The sequence below is a fragment of the Protobothrops mucrosquamatus genome, unplaced genomic scaffold (assembly GCF_001527695.2).
Source record: "Protobothrops mucrosquamatus isolate PMUCROS unplaced genomic scaffold, P.Mucros_1.0 scaffold_178, whole genome shotgun sequence".
Taxonomy (NCBI): Eukaryota; Metazoa; Chordata; class Lepidosauria; order Squamata; family Viperidae; genus Protobothrops; species Protobothrops mucrosquamatus.
In genome coordinates this window covers 618,954-624,704 of record NW_015386254.1, presented here as the reverse complement: position 1 = coordinate 624,704, position 5,751 = coordinate 618,954, and the positions used below count along the sequence as shown (strand labels likewise).

At 40.6% G+C, this 5,751-nt stretch overlaps 1 protein-coding gene across 1 annotated transcript in view; it reads left to right on the top strand.

Moving 5' to 3' along the window:
- The first annotated feature begins 4,586 nt into the window (after positions 1–4,586).
- The window catches only part of LOC107294429 (NACHT, LRR and PYD domains-containing protein 3), a 31,548-nt gene continuing 30,383 nt past the window's right edge, over positions 4,587–5,751 (top strand). The window contains exon 1 of the mRNA XM_015823663.1: positions 4,587–4,608. The gene's annotated coding sequence lies outside the window, so the exon portion shown is untranslated. The remainder of the gene's footprint in view (positions 4,609–5,751) is intronic.

The following is a 5,751-nucleotide window of genomic DNA, read 5'->3' as shown; positions in this document are numbered from 1 at the left end:
CTCCCGTGTGGGTGGGTGCATGAACTAATTGGGTCAAGTCCATGGTCGTCATGGAGGCCAGGAACTCCCGAGCCACCGCCGACGTTTCGCCCGCCGATGGCAGGTTGAGATCCCCCATGACTATAAGTCTGGGGGTCTCCACCGCCACCGCGGCTATCACGTCAGCTAGCTCAGGCAGGGCCGTTGACACATAGCAGGGTAAGGGTAGCCGGTGCCACCTACGTATACCGTATACTGTATACTGTATAGTGTACAGTGTATACTATAAGTGTAGCCGGTTCCGGCTATGCATACTGTATACTGTATACAGTATACAGTATGCGTAGCCGATATCGGCTACGCTTACAGCATAGAGTATACCGTATATTGTATCCAGAAGGCGTAGCCATTGCCGTGCAGCATATCCAGAATGCATAGCCACCGCTGGGTACACTTACCGTCTCTGCTGTACAGCGTATCCAGGTGTAGCCGGTGCCAGCTACGCTTGCCGTCTCCGCTGTGCGCTGTACGGCGTATCCAGAAGGCGTACTGCTCACTATTCTACTCTTTCCCACGTCTACTACATCTACTGCTCCTTCAACTACTACTCCTTATTAGTCCCATTGCTGGAGAACAATTTCTCTTTCCACCCATTTCAGGCTGCTTTATCTCTAAATACAAACACACAGCACCAACACTACCACACCCAGTTGCCTCTCTGCTCCATTTTTATAACCAACTGTTGCTATGCTGTCTGGGGAGAGGCCTTAAAGAGGCAGGGTAACAGCAGCACAGGTGCTGGCCATTTTGTAAGTGGCCTGTCCTCTCACAGACACATTCATTACCATTACCACTTCTCATGATTGTTTGATGGGATTTAATATTGTATTCTTTTTCAACATAGCCTGGCAAATAGTTTTGATTTTGTGGACATCTGAGAAGGCCTTCTTTCTAGGTGCTAAAAGATTTGATTGTAATTTGTTTGAAAACTGTGAATCTTTATTTCTCTTCCTTAGGGCAGACATAGACTAGACTACTCTGTACATTTATTCAGGGAAGAAAAAAACTTTTGCTGTTTAGAATTTCTTTCCTTTCCTTACATTCTCCTGTATTCTTGGTATTTTTTTTCTGAACCGGAAAACTATCGAAAATTTATGAGCCATCACTGAATATATAGAAATTATATCATCCATTATGCTGAACAGCTTCCAATTTTTAAATATGCTTGCATGAGGACAAGGTTAGGAAAGAGTGGAAATAAATATTCTTATGGAAAGTAACACCATTGGCCACTGATTTTGCATTTAGTTTGCAATTTACCATAGATTTTGAATGCACTGCAATTGTTTTGCTGCACAGTAGCTAATTAGTCTGTTTCTATCCTTATGAAATCTATATATCAGCAGAGCAGAACATATTTAGCTCAGGGTTGAACATAAAATGTATGTATCATTTTATATCAACTTCTCACAATTTTTCTATAAATTGTTTTCTGGTTTGCCTGTTACCTCAATAAATTTTGATTGATTTTTTTTCAGAGTAATATCTACTTGATAGTGCTTTATAATATAAAAGGGGTAATCAAACTGAACTCCCAAGGAGAAGTGGGCATTCTGGTTCTTCAAACAAAATAAAAATCCTTTGAGATTCTTTCTTTTAAAAGGACAGAACAAGTGAGCGTATTTGAATATTTTCAAATAGGCTGCATAGTTCTGAAGTAATTCCAAAGGTAAAATCTTAGAGACTTGACTGAATTAATAATAATAATAATAAAGTTGGAAGGGACCTTGGAGATCATCTAGTCCAACTCCCTGCTCAGGCAGAAAATCTATACCATTTCAGACAAATGGCTGTCCAGTCTCTTCTTAAAAACTTCCAGTGTTGGAGCATTCACCGCTTCTGGAGGCAGGCTGTTCCACTGGTTAATTGTTCTGTCAGGAAATTTCTCCTTAGTTCCAGGTTGCTTTTCTCTTAGTTTCCATCCGTTGCTTCTTGTCCTGCCTTCAGGTGCTTTGGAGAATAGCTTGATTCCCTCTTCTTTGTGGCAGCCCCTGAGATATTGGAACACTGCTATCATGTCATGCCTTCTCTTTATTAAACTAGACATACCCAATTCCAGCAACCATTCCTTATATGTTTTAGCCTCCAGTCCCCTAATCATCTTTGTTGCTCTTCTCTGTACTCTTTCTAGAGTCTCGACATCTTTTTTACATTGTGGTGACCAAAACTGGATGAAGTATTCCAAGTGTGGCCTTACCAAGTCATTGTAAAGTGGTATTAACACTTCACGTGATCTTGAGTCTATCCCTCTGTTAATGCAGTCTAGCACTGTGTTGGGTTTTTTGGCAGCTGCAGCACACTGCTGGCTCATATTTAAGTGATTGTCCACTAGGACTCCAAGATCCCTCACAGTTACTACTATTATACTACTAATTCGGAAACTGTAAAATACAAAATTTAGAGCATTTGCTGGAATTCATTTATAGGTTGCCAGGTGATAAAATACAATGCAGAAATTCAAACACACTATATTGATATGCAGCAATGGGAATTTCAATGGAAGAAAAATATTAAATTTACACAGAAAACTGCTATGTTTCACCAAATCACATATTCTAGTTCTTGGTTATTAAAACTGATAGTTCATTTTTCAAAAAATGTTGGAAATGTAATGATCAAATTTGATCATTTGGTCATAAATTGTGATATTACAAAGCCAGGAATTTTGGAAAATTATTTATAATTGAATGAAACAAATTCTACAAATAGAACTGCCTTTTCAGTCAAGCACTGTTTAAAATTTAAATATATTAAAACTTCTATTCCTACATACTGAACCAGCCTGAATATGACTACAGCTGCAAGGGCACTTCAGAGATCATATTGGAAAGCACAGGCAGCTCTTGCAGGTAATCCTTGCTTGACATATACTTGTTCAGCGATTGTTGAAAATTGTAATGGCTCTGAATGAGGGGTAGTTACTATACAGAGTAAGAATAAAAGTGCATTGAAGCATCTTCAGTATTTTAGTATTAATATTTTTATTTGGAATGCACTTGTATTAATGAATCCCTATTACCACACTAACACACAGTAGTAATCTGGCTTCTATTGATATATTGAGTCCATAGCAAAACAAAACAGCTATATAAAACCTTGCTGAATCGGCAATGCACTCATTGCTGACAATCAGCTTGCAGGACTTGAGTCTGGGGGCATCCTGGTTGCTCCTCTCAGGATGAAGTGGAAAGGAGAAATTGCTAAGTGCTCTCAGCAGTCAGTCCATGAAGTAAATAAAAGAACCAGCAATGGAAAAATGCCACCTCCAGAGTAAGACCTGTAAAAAAACTATAGCCAGAAAATCAACAGCTGCTTATATCAAGTAGACTTCAATGGGATAATTGATGCCCATTATCAGAAAGCTGGTATAAGGACCAACCCTGAAGGAAATCTCACCAAATTCACAAGTTAATGTCCATCAAGAGTCAATCAAGCAATGTCAATGCTAGTTTCCAAAGTTCAATAGCAAGACTGATAGCAATAGTGTCACAAACTCACAAAGAGGAAAAGTTTCAGAAGGGAGTTGACAGGAACATGAGAGTTAGGCAAATACTTCTCTCACAGAGCTGAGGGTGAAAAGGGAGGGGACCGTTTTCCAGACTTGGATTCCCCTCAGGAGAAGAGTTTTGTCTTCCCTGTAGGCCTCTCCCAGGTCCTTGGCCTCCTCTATCTCTTGCAAATGGGAGAAAAAGAATCTGCACGTGCCAGAAACCCTTCCCTGGTACTACAATTCTGCAGGAGGTTAAAAAACAAACAAACAAAAAAGCAACATTAAGTGAAGCAACAGGTGCCTATCTTCACTTAAACCTTTGTGGAGGAAAGGCATCTTCAAGGCTTGTACAGCCCTTTTGTTTGATGTGGCCAATTAAGCAGGACTTCTGTGAAACTTTTCCTCTCTTGAAGCAGCTGCCTGAGGACACGGCAGAGGAAATGCGACTCACAAAATAACTACAAGGAAGAAGGGAGGGGCACTTTTGAAAACGAAAGTGCTTTTGACAGGAGGCCAGCGAAGGGTAAGCGTCCGTATCAGTTTATTTACAATTTCAGGATCGATGTTGCTTTGAGACTCCCTTTTTTTCCCCGTGGAAAGGTAAGCCTGACATCCTAAGTGCTTAAATATGGGAAGATTGGATTTTGTGATATGTGTTTGGGTGATAGGCGCTTCTCTGGAGGAGCCAATGCTTTGCAAAAACTTACAGCCTTTTGAGAAACTTGGCGGCGTAATTGCTGCAGGGAGGCAACGTCTCCGAAAAGGAAAGAGGCCCTTCAGCTGAGCTTGAATTGGGGCTCGCAATGGAGGGTCCCTGATCTCCACCGTTAGTCTATAACACGGGTGTATCGCGACTCTTTTTGCATTGCCGGGAGTGGGGTGGGCGCGGCTTCGGTATGATGAAACCGGCCCACGGCGCGGAAGTTTGACACCCGTGAAGTACGGTAAGTTTTCTCGGAAGTTATGCTTGGAGATTCAGAAGGCCTAGCTCCTCGTACAGGAGTACTTGATGCCGGAGTGAAATAACTTCAGAGGCCCGTTCTCAGTCCTGCTTGAGAACTTCTACAGTATTGTTGCTGGTAAGGATTTTAATTAAGCCAGTTCCTATGATTTCATGTTGGCAAAAGCTCCTGTGTTCTGAAATGCCAAGTAGAGTGCAACTTCTCAAGCTGTCTTTATTTAATATTTAATCATGCGTTCAGCAGAAGAGATTGAAAACCTGGGACCCCAAATTTCACCTTTCCAAACTTTATCCTATTTTAAAAGTACCTATTTTACAGAAGCCTCTTTTTTTTCTTTCTACACTCCTCTCGCTTCAATTTACCCTGTTTGCGCAGAAGCATAAAACAGTAAACTGCCAAATGCTTTGCTAAAGAAAAGCAAGAAATTATATTTAGCTCTGCAGGATGCAAGTTAGAACAGTAACTAGAAGCTTGTTGCAGCTTGACTTGAGGGGCAAGCAGAGATGGTGTAAGTTATGATAAGAACAGCTGAACAGCACTCCTTGTACAAATGTTATTCCAAGGTGAATAGCACTATAGGTAGTCCTGACTTACAACCGTTTGTTTAGTGACGGTTTGAAGTTACAACAGCATTAAAAAAATGACTTATGACAGTTTTTCACATTCATGACCATTGCAGCATCATGTGACCAAAATTCAGATGCTCATATTTATGATAGTTGTAGTGTTCCTGGGTTCCATGATCAACTTTTGCAAACCTCTGACAAGTAGAATAGATGGGGAAGCCAGATTCACCTTACAATCCTGTTACTAACTTAACATCTGCAATAATTCACATAACAACTGTAGCAAGAATGATTGTAAAATGGGGCAAAATTCACTTAGCGAGTGTCTCGCTTAGCAACAGAAATTTTGGGCTCAGTTGTGGTCATAAGTCAAGGATTTGACTTAATTTCCTGTACTTGTACACATGCTATTTTAACGATAAGTTTGTAACAAGTCATTGTAGTGCTGTTGTTAATTTCCTGTATTCTGAAGTCTAAGAAATATAATGCCAGTCTTCTTGTGGTTCCTCTGAGCTCCTTTGTTTGCTAATGGGGAAGCCCTTTGCTCCTGAGCAGAAATAAGTGACAAATTTCCACTTTCCTGAACTGTGTGTAATTGATTGGCCTTTGCACTGGGTCAACAAACCACAGCTCTTGGCCATCACAAGCTGATTATACAGATACAGAGCAGGAAGGTAAGGTTTTCCCAGTAAAT